We start from the raw sequence: 13319 nt of genomic DNA, 5'->3' as shown, positions 1-13319 counted from the left end.
GCCAGAGCCACGAAGGGATCGATCGGGAGGTATTTCCTTGCAGAAATCGTGAGTAGTATGGTTTGAAAAATGCGACTAATGTCACCACTACGTTAGTGTAACTGAAGTGAGGATCTGAATGTCTCTTTCTTTCCCAAATAGGTGCTAGTTAGCACACCAGATCTTGACGCTTGGCGCATGAAGCATTTTCATCAACCCCAAAACAGTATGTTGTGAATATGTAAAAGCATGAAACATTTCCTCTTTTCTTGACAGGGGCACAATACAATCTTGCTCTCATTTTGCTTGCCATCAATGGTGTTACGCTCAGAAAACAAGTTCAAACATCAGAACTAAGTTTAAAAAGTGTGTGTTTTATGTTTAATGTCAGTGTGTCTAGTGTGTTTTTTGTAAACTTTTATCCCACTATAGGCATATTTTTGCAGCTATGGTTTGTCACCTGTAACCACTGGTCATTTTTCCTATGGTTGTGGAGAAGTAGACTACCAGAAAAAAAAAATTGTCGTCTTTTCTTTACAGGTTGATCAACGGACAACGTTTTTGCTAGGTACATTGTTTTACCTGCACTATAGATTTTCTCACTTTTTATTAGAAATTCTGATATGAGTTAGAGAAATGTGAGTAAGGTGGGGATTTGTGCAACCCGTCCTGAAGAAGGTGTTTTTTGGCACCGAAACATGTTGACGCACACAGAGAGGAGGTAACGCACATTGTCAGCGCAGCAACCTCCCACACTTTATTTTAATAGCACCAGCCCGGGGTCTTATTAAATATTCTTTAGTCACCCCACGAGCCAGGTCCTTTTTAACCTTCACTATTTTCTAAACCCCACTTAACACTCACATACAAAAAAAAACCCTCATCCACACCACACATAGTCTACCAAGTGCTCCCGCGTATTCGTAGGTCGCAGCAAGCCGTACCCCGTAGAGGGGTACGATGACCCCGATGATGAAGCATGACACCAAGGGGCCTGTTGGTGTGTGAGGGGACCAAAAAACAAGAAGGGTGTTCCCCACTGTGGAGGATACACCTAAAACCCAAGGAGTGCAGTCAGCACAGGACCTGGACATGGGTGGGCACGGCATTGGTCCTCCGTGTTGGGTGCTGCATCAGGGGGTCAAGTTCTCTGATGAGCTTCTTTATCATTGCCCCATTGAGCCTGTATTTTGAGTAGATCTCCTCTTCAGTCTGTCCCAGGACTGTAATCCGCAGCCGGAAGATGCGCTCCTGGATCCTGCGTCGGTTCTGGGCTGCAGCCTGGAGCCTCAGCCGCCTTGCCACGATGTAGAGACCTGGCATTGTGACTTTCCTCATGCACCTACTGAGTCTCCTTAAGTGTGTTTGGTTCACCCTACACCTGTTTCTTGTTTGCAATTATTTTTTTTTTCCACAATTGGACTTCATGGTTACCACCTGGTTTAGCTCCTCCTTAATTTGCGACTCGTTTTTTGTGAATTTGGGTATTTTCACAAATTGCGATTTATGATGAATTTGATTTGCGATTTGATTTGCAAATTCGCAATATAATTGCGAGTTCGCAATATTTTTGCAAATTCTCAAAATTTTCGCAGAAAATGTGGGTAATCGCTGTTAAGGAATCCCAATGTGGGTTGACAAATGGATTTGCGATTTTTTGTTTTGCGAATTCGCTATTTGCTGCTTTTGTAGTTGATGAATTGCGGGAGCAGATATTGCAATCGCAATCGCGGTTTTTTCGCAGCTATTGCGATCGCTATTTTGCTTGATGAATCTATGCCTAAAAAGGGAAAGGCTGAGGTACCTACCAGCGGCCTTAATAGGCAGAAAAGAAAGACAAATATTTCTAGCGCAGAACAATGCTGCAGACAACATAGTCTGTCTAACGTGTCTATGTTTGTAACTGTCAAGGGAATTCTCTGCTTAGGCATAACTGTAAATATTTATGCTTAGAGCGATAATTATATTGTATTAATAATTATGCTTGAAGACTTACTTCTTGGATGGTTAATGAAAAAGTAGTAAAACTGGCTATTGCATCAATTGTTTCCAAACATGGAAGCTCCTGAATACATTGGCGAGGCTATAGGACAAATATAATATCACAGCAAGCATAGCTCCAGCCCCGAGTGTTCACAGGTCGCTGAGGATAGCACAGTGGGCACTGGTCATTCCCCCACTCTGACACTTCTGCAGTAGGCTGCAGACTTGGGGTCATCTTTCAGAGCAGGACGGACTGCCGAGACCAAACCAAATCACACTGGTTCGAGGCTAATTGCAGCCTCTAGCAGGATGGGGCTGTTTAGAACATTTTTGTCCACTTTCTAGTCCAGCCGTGGAGTTACTTCTCAGAAGAATCCACAAGTAGTGCATGATATCATCCCAGTGCGTTGCCAGAGTTACTTCACACAGGAGACCACAGGAGGAGTTCACCACAGTGGAGACAGCCTCAAGCCAAGAGCAACAACACAGGAGAAGAATGCAAAGTGTTTGCAGTATAATGGGCAGAAATCAATAGGCTCAGCCTAACTTCATGGGAACAAGCATGTGGGACTGATAAACTTCACCAATGGATTTTTGCCATGCTGCAAAGCATCCGCCACTTAAAATGTACTTGCATGTTTGACTGTACTAATTCAACACTAAACCTCAATGGGTCCTGGAGTAGCGTGCTACTCGCCGAAAAAGCACTTCGACGCCTCGGCAGGGGTAGTAAGCGCTATACAAATGCAATCACAATACAATACAATTACAATCTATGATGCTATGCAGCATGTCTAGTAAGCAGTAGAAAACACAAGCCTATGCGGCTGGTTGGATCATTTTGTAGCCGCCAGGTATGTGCACTCTTACAAAACAATGCAAGTTTTTTTGTTTTTGTTTGCTGATCCCAGTTAAATCGATAAACAAACAAGCATTGGAAATGCAATAGGTCTCGCATTAGAAAAGTTGGAGTTATTGGTCTTGTAAATGACATATTTTATTTATTTGTTGGTTTTTAAAATTGCTAAATTGATGGCTTTGTCATTTACAATGCCAATAGTTATAACTTTCGCGAATGTGACACCTATAGCATTTGGAATGCAACATGTTTTGTATTTACATGACTTAGATGGCAGCTCTGGTCGTTAGGCCACATCTCTAGAGAGCAGGAGAGTGCAGCAGGGGAGAGAAGCACAGCAATGCAATAGGTCTCGCATTAGGAAAGTTTGAGCTATTGGTATTGTAAAGGACACATTTTTTATTTATGTGCTTGTTTTGAAAATAGCGAAATTAATAGCTTTGTTATTTACAATGCCAATAGTTTTATCTTTCGCAAATGTGACACCTATTGTAACACAATATGTGTTGTGAGGGTGAGTGAGGGTGAGGGTGAGGGGTTGAGGGTGAGGGGTTGAGGGTGAGTGAGGGTGAGGGGTTGAGGGTGAGTGAGGGTGAGGGGTTGAGGGTGAGTGAGGGTGAGGGTGAGTGAGGGTGAGGGGTTGAGGGTGAGGGGTTGAGGGTGAGTGAGGGTGAGGGTGAGGGTGGGTGAGGGTGAGGGGTTGAGGGTGAGTGAGGGTGAGGGGTTGAGGGTGAGTGAGGGTGAGTGAGGGTGAGGGGTTGAGGGTGAGTGAGGGTGAGGGTGAGTGAGGGTGAGGGTGAGGGGTTGAGGGTGAGTGAGGGTGAGGGTGAGTGAGGGTGAGGGTGAGTGAGGGTGAGGGTGAGGGGTTGAGGGTGAGTGAGGGTGAGTGAGGGGTTGAGGGTGAGTGAGGGTGAGTGAGAGTGAGGGTGAGTGAGGGGTTGAGGGTGAGGGGTTGAGGGTGGGTGAGGGTGAGGGGTTGAGGGTGAGTGAGGGTGAGGGGTTGAGGGTGAGTGAGGGTGAGGGTGAGGGTGAGTGAGGGTGAGGGGTTGAGGGTGAGTGAGGGTGAGGGTGAGGGTGAGTGTGAGTGAGGGTGAGGGTGAGTGAGGGTGAGGGTGAGTGAGGGTGAGGGGGTGAGGGGTTGAGGGTGAGTGAGGGTGAGGGTGAGTGAGGGTGAGGGTGAGGGGTTGAGGGTGAGTGAGGGTGAGGGTTGAGGGTGAGTGAGGGTGAGGGTGAGGGTGAGTGAGGGTGAGGGGTTGAGGGTGAGTGAGGGTGAGGGTGAGTGAGGGTGAGTAAGGGTGAGGGTGAGGGGTTGAGGGTGAGTGAGGGTGAGGGTGAGTGAGGGTGAGGGTGAGTGAGGGTGAGGGGTTGAGGGTGAGTGAGGGTGAGTGAGAGTGAGGGTGAGTGAGGGGTTGAGGGTGAGGGGTTGAGGGTGAGTGACGGTGAGGGTGAGGGGTTGAGGGTGAGTGAGGGTGAGGGGTTGAGGGTGAGTGAGGGTGAGGGTGAGGTGAGGGTGAGGGTGAGGGTGAGGGGTTGAGGGTGAGTGAGGGTGAGGGTGAGGGTGAGTGAGGGTGAGTGAGGGTGAGGGTGAGTGAGGGTGAGGGTGAGTGAGGGTGAGGGTGAGTGAGGGTGAGGGTGAGTGAGGGTGAGGGTGAGTGAGGGTGAGTGAGGGTGAGGGTGAGGGTGAGTGAGGGTGAGTGAGGGTGAGTGAGGGTGAGGGGTTGAGGGTGAGTAAGGTTGAGGGTGAGTGAGGGTGAGGGGTTGAGGGTGAGTGAGGGTGAGGGTGAGGGTGAGTGAGGGTGAGGGGTTGAGGGTGAGTGAGGGTGAGGGTGAGGGTGAGTGAGGGTGAGGGTGAGTGAGGGTGAGGGTGAGTGAGGGTGAGGGGGTGAGGGGTTGAGGGTGAGTGAGGGTGAGGGTGAGTGAGGGTGAGGGTGAGGGGTTGAGGGTGAGTGAGGGTGAGGGGTTGAGGGTGAGTGAGGGTGAGGGTGAGGGTGAGTGAGGGTGAGGGGTTGAGGGTGAGTGAGGGTGAGGGTGAGTGAGGGTGAGTAAGGGTGAGGGTGAGGGGTTGAGGGTGAGTGAGGGTGAGGGTGAGTGAGGGTGAGGGTGAGGGTGAGTGAGGGTGAGGGGTTGAGGGTGAGTGAGGGTGAGGGTGAGGGTGAGTGTGAGTGAGGGTGAGGGTGAGTGAGGGTGAGGGTGAGTGAGGGTGAGGGGGTGAGGGGTTGAGGGTGAGTGAGGGTGAGGGTGAGTGAGGGTGAGGGTGAGGGGTTGAGGGTGAGTGAGGGTGAGGGGTTGAGGGTGAGTGAGGGTGAGGGTGAGGGTGAGTGAGGGTGAGGGGTTGAGGGTGAGTGAGGGTGAGGGTGAGTGAGGGTGAGTAAGGGTGAGGGTGAGGGGTTGAGGGTGAGTGAGGGTGAGGGTGAGTGAGGGTGAGGGTGAGTGAGGGTGAGGGGTTGAGGGTGAGTGAGGGTGAGTGAGAGTGAGGGTGAGTGAGGGGTTGAGGGTGAGGGGTTGAGGGTGAGTGACGGTGAGGGTGAGGGGTTGAGGGTGAGTGAGGGTGAGGGGTTGAGGGTGAGTGAGGGTGAGGGTGAGTGAGGGTGAGGGTGAGTGAGGGTGAGGGGTTGAGGGTGAGTGAGGGTGAGGGTGAGGGTGAGTGAGGGTGAGTGAGGGTGAGGGTGAGTGAGGGTGAGGGTGAGTGAGGGTGAGGGTGAGTGAGGGTGAGGGTGAGTGAGGGTGAGGGTGAGTGAGGGTGAGTGAGGGTGAGGGTGAGGGTGAGTGAGGGTGAGGGTGAGTGAGGGTGAGTGAGGGTGAGGGGTTGAGGGTGAGTGAGGTTGAGGGTGAGTGAGGGTGAGGGGTTGAGGGTGAGTGAGGGTGAGGGTGAGGGTGAGTGAGGGTGAGGGGTTGAGGGTGAGTGAGGGTGAGGGTGAGGGTGAGTGAGGGTGAGGGTGAGTGAGGGTGAGGGTGAGTGAGGGTGAGGGGGTGAGGGGTTGAGGGTGAGTGAGGGTGAGTGAGGGTGAGGGTGAGGGGTTGAGGGTGAGTGAGGGTGAGGGGTTGAGGGTGAGTGAGGGTGAGGGTGAGGGTGAGTGAGGGTGAGGGGTTGAGGGTGAGTGAGGGTGAGGGTGAGTGAGGGTGAGTAAGGGTGAGGGTGAGGGGTTGAGGGTGAGTGAGGGTGAGGGTGAGTGAGGGTGAGGGTGAGTGAGGGTGAGGGGTTGAGGGTGAGTGAGGGTGAGTGAGAGTGAGGGTGAGTGAGGGGTTGAGGGTGAGGGGTTGAGGGTGAGTGACGGTGAGGGTGAGGGGTTGAGGGTGAGTGAGGGTGAGGGGTTGAGGGTGAGTGAGGGTGAGGGTGAGTGAGGGTGAGGGTGAGTGAGGGTGAGGGGTTGAGGGTGAGTGAGGGTGAGGGTGAGGGTGAGTGAGGGTGAGTGAGGGTGAGGGTGAGTGAGGGTGAGGGTGAGTGAGGGTGAGGGTGAGTGAGGGTGAGGGTGAGTGAGGGTGAGTGAGGGTGAGGGTGAGGGTGAGTGAGGGTGAGTGAGGGTGAGTGAGGGTGAGGGGTTGAGGGTGAGTGAGGGTGAGGGTGAGTGAGGGTGAGGGTGGGTGAGGGGTTGAGGGTGAGTGAGGGTGAGGGGTGGAGGGTGAGTGAGGGTGAGGGTGAGTGAGGGTGAGGGGTTGAGGGTGAGGGGTTGAGGGTGAGGGGTTGAGGGTGAGTGAGGGTGAGGGTGAGGGTGAGGGTGAGGGTGGGTGAGGGGTTGAGGGTGAGTGAGGGTGAGGGGTTGAGGGTGAGTGAGGGTGAGGGTGAGTGAGGGTGAGGGGTTGAGGGTGAGTGAGGGTGAGGGTGAGTGAGGGTGAGGGTGAGGGGTTGAGGGTGAGTGAGGGTGAGTGAGGGTGAGGATGAGTGAGGGTGAGGGTGAGGGTGAGGGGTTGAGGGTGAGTGAGGGTGAGTGAGAGTGAGGGTGAGTGAGGGGTTGAGGGTGAGGGGTTGAGGGTGAGTGAGGGTGAGGGTGAGGGGTTGAGGGTGAGTGAGGGTGAAGGGTTGAGGGTGAGTGAGGGTGAGGGTGAGTGAGGGTGAGGGTAAGTGAGGGTGAGGGGTTGAGGGTGAGTGAGGGTGAGGGTGAGTGAGGGTGAGGGAGGGTGAGGGTGAGGGTGAGTGAGGGTGAGGGGTTGAGGGTGAGGGGTTGAGGGTGAGTGAGGGTGAGGGGTTGAGGGTGAGGGGTTGAGGGTGAGTGAGGGTGAGGGTGAGTGAGGGTGAGGGTGAGTGAGGGTGAGGGGTTGAGGGTGAGTGAGGGTGAGGGTGAGGGTGAGTGAGGGTGAGGGTGAGTGAGGGTGAGGGTGAGTGAGGGTGAGGGTGAGGGGTTGAGGGTGTGTGAGGGTGAGGGGTTGAGGGTGAGTGAGGGTGAGGGTGAGTGAGGGTGAGGGGTTGAGGGTGAGTGAGGGTGAGGGTGAGGGTGAGTGAGGGTGAGGGTGAGGGGTTGAAGGTGAGTGAGGGTGAGGGTGAGTCAGGGTGAGGGTGAGTGAGGGTGAGGGGTTGAGGGTGAGTGAGGGTGAGTGAGAGTGAGGGTGAGTGAGGGGTTGAGGGTGAGGGGTTGAGGGTGAGTGAGGGTGAGGGTGAGGGCGAGGGGTTGAGGGTGAGTGAGGGTGAGGGGTTGAGGGTGAGTGAGGGTGAGGGTGAGTGAGGGTGAGGGTGAGGGTGAATGAGGGTGAGGGGTTGAGGGTGAGTGAGGGTGAGGGTGAGTGAGGGTGAGGGGTTGAGGGTGAGTGAGGGTGAGGGTGAGGGTGAGTGAGGGTGAGGGTGAGTGAGGGTGAGGGTGAGTGAGGGTGAGTGAGGGTGAGTGAGGGTGGGTGAGGGTGAGTGAGGGTGGGTGAGGGTGAGTGAGGGTGAGGGGTTGAGGGTGAGTGAGGGTGAGGGGTTGAGGGTGAGTGAGGGTGAGTGAGGGTGAGGGTTAGTGAGGGTGAGGGTGAATGAGGGTGAGTGAGGGTGAGGGTGAGGGGTTGAGGGTGAGTGAGGGTGAGGGTGAGTGAGGGTGAGGGTGAGTGAGGGTGAGTGAGGGTTGAGGGTGAGTGAGGGTGAGGGTGAGTGAGGGTGAGGGTGAGGGGTTGAGGGTGAGTGAGGGTGAGGGTGAGTGAAGGTGAGGGTGAGGGTGAGGGTGAGGGTGAGTGAGGGTGAGGGTGAGTGAGGGTGAGTGTGAGGGGAGATGTATATGGGCATATAACGAGAAAGCGAAAGTGAAAGAACAGGTGATGTGGAGGACTCAGAGGTAATCAGAACGGAGCAGAACGCAGAGGAGATGGCTTCGAGCTCCAGAGTGAGGGTGAGGGTGAGTGAGGGTGAGTGAGGGTGAGGGGTTGAGGGTGAGTGAGGGTGAGGGGTTGAGGGTGAGTGAGGGTGAGTGAGGGTGAGGGTGAATGAGGGTGAGTGAGGGTGAGGGGTTGAGGGTGAGTGAGGGTGAGGGTGAGTGAGGGTGAGTGAGGGTGAGGGGTTGAGGGTGAGTGAGGGTGAGGGTGAGGGTGAGTGAGGGTGAGGGTGAGGGTGAGGGGTTGAGGGTGAGTGAGGGTGAGGGTGAGGGTGAGTGAAGGTGAGGGTGAGGGTGAGCGAGGGTGAGGGTGAGGGTGAGTGAGGGTGAGGGTGAGTGAGGGTGAGTGTGAGGGGAGATGTATATGGGCATATAACGAGAAAGCGAAAGTGAAAGAACAGGTGATGTGGAGGACTCAGAGGTAATCAGAACGGAGCCGAACGCAGAGGAGATGGCTTCGAGCTCCAGTACAGGTAGAGAGAGGAATGACAAGGACACGAGGGCAGCTTGGGAAGGACTTCTGCTGATTACCTTCAAGTACCGTCTTCCACTGCCAAGTAAACTGCTCTCAGGACAGAAAGGGCAGAGGGGGAGCATGAAACAGAAGACAGGTATAGTGACTAAGCAAAGGGCAGGGCGACAAACAAGAATAATGATCATACGGATAGGGGTTCAAAGGCGGCAAGGATGAGGCTCATGAAACTACGCGTTGGCAATTTGGATAAATACATTAAATGATTATGTTAAACAGAGTAGGCTATAGCCAAAGAGAGGAGGCATGCAGGGAAAGAAGTTAAGGCAAGAGGGAATCCAGGCCAGACTCTCCTGCTCTGGATTCATAATAGAGTGTGAAGAGGGTTATTAGATGACGTGCAATATTAGGATGTAAAACTGTTAACAAAAAAAACCTTTAGAAATAAACATTTTTACGCAATAAAGTGCTATAGTAGTTTGATGCACTAAAATCACACTAACGCTGCTATGATTGGTTCCTGGCAGTGCTCTTTGCAACCAGACTGGAGATGCATATGAAGCGGTACTGATTCTCACAAGAATGAAAACTGGTCTAATGAACATACTATATGTTTACAGACTCATCTATGAAACAGCAACTTTGTTACCCACAAAAACATAACTAAAACAGACAATAGGTCCAGGTCATTGTTGAGATTGCACACAACAACTTAAGACACCGAAGGGGAGACACACGGCGGGCAGGGGAGGGGGCGGAGCGGGGAGAGCGGCATGAGGGTGTGAAGCAGCCGGGGCCTTTGAAGTGAAGCTAAGCTTCACTTCAAAGGTGTGGGAGGAGTGTGGCTTTGGGAACAGATGGCGATTTGATGATGTGCACGCGCATTTTAGGTCAATGCGCTTGCGCATTGACCTAAAAGCGCACGGGCACAGCACCAAATCGCCACAGTTAGTTAAACTTTGTTTAAAGCCCTATAGTCTCGCTTCTCTCAATGCGCATGCGCATTGATAGGTCACGAGACCTAAAAAATGAATGCGAGCAAGTGGGGCAAAGAAAGTGCGTAGGAGAAAGAATGCAAGTGGGGAAAAAAACAACACAAAGTGAGGAAACACATAGGGCGGTGAAGCTCATGAGGTCAGTGGAAACAACCCAGAGAGCTGGCAGAAGCAACCAGTGTACCCTCTAACCCGCGCGCCTGGGCGCCCACGCACCTTGAAGGCACCGAGCGCGCAGTGCCTCTTGTGAAGCGCGCACACGTTCTGGCCGCCGCCCACTTTCACAACGCGAGCGGCGAAAAACGGCAATTTACTGGTTGCCTGAGGCCTTACAAATGCCCTCAATCAGCCCGCAGCCTCTCTCTATTCAGAAAAGCCACGCATCAATTCCAAAATCATGACGTGTGCTTTACACATCATGCTTTTGGACTTGCTGCATTTCTTTTCTAAATAGAGCGCAGCTGGGTGCTGATTGTGGCCCATTGTAAAAATATTCCTGTTAATTGTAGCACATGACAGTGCTGCAATTAACAATTGCTTTCACAACGGCCCGCAATCAGCACCCAGCCGGGGTCTGTTTAGAAAAGAAATGCAGCAAGTCCAAAAGCATGACGTGTAAAGCACACGTCATGATTTTGGAATTGATGCGTGGCTTTTCTGAATAGAGAGAGGCTGCGGGCTGATTGAGGGCATTTGTAAAGTATTCCTGTTAATCACAGCGCCTAACGGGCGCTGTGATTAACAGGAATACTTTCACAATCAAGTTTTAGCCCCCCTTCTGGAATTGCTACCCGTCTCAAGTTGCGGTTCCAGCTGGGGAAGGGAGGGGGGGCACTTGAGGGGGCAAGGCCCGGTTCACCGGCCTGGAGAGAGGGGCTGAGGGCCCCCGGTACTTCTAGTAATAATTTCGAAAGAAGATGCAGCAGTTATTAATCAAAAATGTAACTAAAGTAGTCCAGTGTGAAACTTTATTGAGACCAGTCAAAATGTCTGAAGTTTTTTCATCTAACATTGTGCAAAATTTACTAACGTTTTCAAAATGTCATAATATTCAAGTTTAGGTAAATTATGCATGCAAGGAGAAATCACTTGCGCTGTGCTCGCTGGTCTCTCACATAATTGTTTTATGCTTGATAAGCCCTCGAGTGAAAAAGTAATGAGAGATAACTGGGAGTATATTTATGAAGGGGTTTTGGGCCGTGTTTGCACCACACAACATGGAGAAAAGAAATGCAGCAAGTTTTTATATAGTGCAGTGGCGTCACTGGAGTTGGTGTCACCCGGTGCGGGTAACTCATGGTGTCACCCCCTCACGACTTACCACATGGACCACCTCTGTCAGAAATGTACGGCGCTAGGTACTGTCTTACTCCCTCTAGCCCCCTCTCTCTGTCTAGCTCCCTCTAGCTCCCTCTCTCTGTCTTCCTCCCTCTAGCTCCCACTAGCTCCCTCTCTCTGTCATCCTCCCTCTAGCTCCCTCTGTCTCCCTCTCTCTCTGTCTTACTCCCTCTAGCTCCCTCTCTGTATTACTCTCTCTGGCTCCCTCTCCCTCTGTCTTACTCCCTCTGGCTCCCTCTCCCTCTGTCTTACTCCCTCTAGCTCCCTGTCTCTGACTTGCTCCCTCTAGCTCCCTCTCTCCCTCTCTTACTCCTTCTAGCCCCCTCCCTCTGTCTAACTCCCTCTAGCTCCCTCTCTCTCTGTCTTACTCCCTCTAGCTCCCTTTCTCTGTCTTACTCCCTCTAGCTCCCGCTCTCTCTCTCTTACTCCCTCTAGCTCCCGCTCTCTCTCTTACTCCCTCTAGCTGCCCTTCTCTCTCTCTTACTCCCTCTAGCTCCCTCTCTCTCTGTCTTGCTCCCTCTAGCTCCCTCTCTCTGTTTTACTCCCTCTAGCTCCCTCTCTCTGTCTTGCTCCCTCTCTCTGTCTTACTCCCTCTAGCTTCCTCTCTCTCTCTGTCGCTTCCTCTCTATCTGTCTTACTCCATCTAGCCCCTCTCTCCTACTCCCTCTAGCTTCCTCTCTCTCCCTTACTCCCTCTAGCCCCCTCTCTCTCTGTCTTGCTCCCTCTAGCTCTCTCTCTGTCTTACTCCCTCTCACTCTCTCTTGCTCCCTCTAGCTCCCTCTCTCTCTCTTACTTCCTCTAGCTCCCTCTCTCTGTCTAGCGCCCTCTAGCTCACTTTCTCTGTCTTACTCCCTCTAGCTCCCTCTCTCTGTCAAGCTCCCTCTCTCTGTGTCTTGCTCCCTCTAGCTCCCTCAGTCTCCCTCTCTCGGTCTTACTCCTTATCTCTCTGCCTTACTCCCTCTAGCTCCCTCTCTCTGTCTAGCTCCCTCTAGCTCCCTCTCTCTCTATCTTAATCCCTCTAGCTCCCTCTCTCTGTCTAGCTCCCTCTCTCCCTGTCTTACTCCCTCTAGCTCCCCCTGTCTCCCTCTCTGTCTTACTCCCTCTCTCTCTCTGTCTTACTCTCTCTAGCTCCCTCTATCTGTGTCTTACTCCCTATAGCTCCCTCTCGCTTACTCCCTCTAGCTCCCTCTCTCTCTTACTCCCTCTAGCCCCCTCTCTCTCTGTCTTGCTTCCTCTAGCTCCCTCTCTCTCACTCCCTCTAGCTCCCTCTCTCTGTCTTACTCCCTCTAGCCCCCTTTCTCTGTCTAGCTCCCTCTCTCTCTGTCTTGCTCCCTCTGTCTCCCTATCTCTGTCTTGCTCCCTCTAGCTCCCTCTCTCTCTGTCTTACTCCCTCTAGCTCCGTCTCTCTGTCTAGCTCCCTCTAGCTCCCTCTCTCTCTCTCTTACTCCCTCTCCCTCTGTCTTGCTCCCTCTAGCTCCCTCTCTCTCTATCTTAATCCCTATCTGTCTAACTCCATCTCTCCCTGTCTTACTCCCTCTAGCTCCCTCTGTCTCCCTCTCTGTCTTACTCCCTCTAGCTCCCTCTCTCTGTGTCTTACTCCCTCTAGCTCCCTCTCTCTCTGTCTTACTCCCTCTAGCTCCCTCTCTCTTACTCCCTCTAGCTCCCTCTGTCTTGCTCCCTCTAGCTCCCTCTAGCTCCCTCTGTCTTGCTCCCTCTAGCTCCCTCTCTCTCTGTCTTGCTCCGTCTAGCTCCCTCTCACTCTGTCTTGCTCCCTCTAGCTCCCTCTCTCTGTCTAGCTCCCTCTAGCTCCCTCTCTCTCTATCTTAATCCCTCTAGCTCCCTCTCTCTGTCTAGCTCCCTCTCTCCCTGTCTTACTCCCTCTAGCTCCCCCTGTCTCCCTCTCTGTCTTACTCCCTCTCTCTCTGTCTTACTCTCTCTAGCTCCCTCTATCTGTGTCTTACTCCCTATAGCTCCCTCTCTCTTACTCCCTCTTGCTCCATCTCTCTCTTACTCCCTCTAACCCCCTCTCTCTCTGTCTTGCTCCCTCTAGCTCCCTCTCTCTCACTCCCCCTTGCTCCCTCTCTCTGTCTTACTCCCTCTAGCCCCCTTTCTCTGTCTAGCTCCCTCTCTCTCTGTCTTGCTCCCTCTGTCTCCCTATCTCTGTCTTGCTCCCTCTAGCTCCCTCTCTCTCTGTCTTACTCCCTCTAGCTCCGTCTCTCTGTCTAGCTCCCTCTAGCTCCCTCTCTCTCTCTCTTACTCCCTCTCCCTCTGTCTTGCTCCCTCTAGCTCCCTCTCTCTCTATCTTAATCCCTCTCTGTCTAACTCCATCTCTCCCTGTCTTACTCCCTCTAGCTCCCTCTGTCTCCCTCTCTGTCTTACTCCCTCTAGCTCCCTCTCTCTGTGTCTTACTCCCTCTA

Source organism: Lissotriton helveticus, chromosome 1_1 (genome assembly GCF_964261635.1).
Source record: "Lissotriton helveticus chromosome 1_1, aLisHel1.1, whole genome shotgun sequence".
Lineage (NCBI taxonomy): Eukaryota > Metazoa > Chordata > Amphibia > Caudata > Salamandridae > Lissotriton > Lissotriton helveticus.
Note: the sequence above shows the minus strand (reverse complement) of the source record.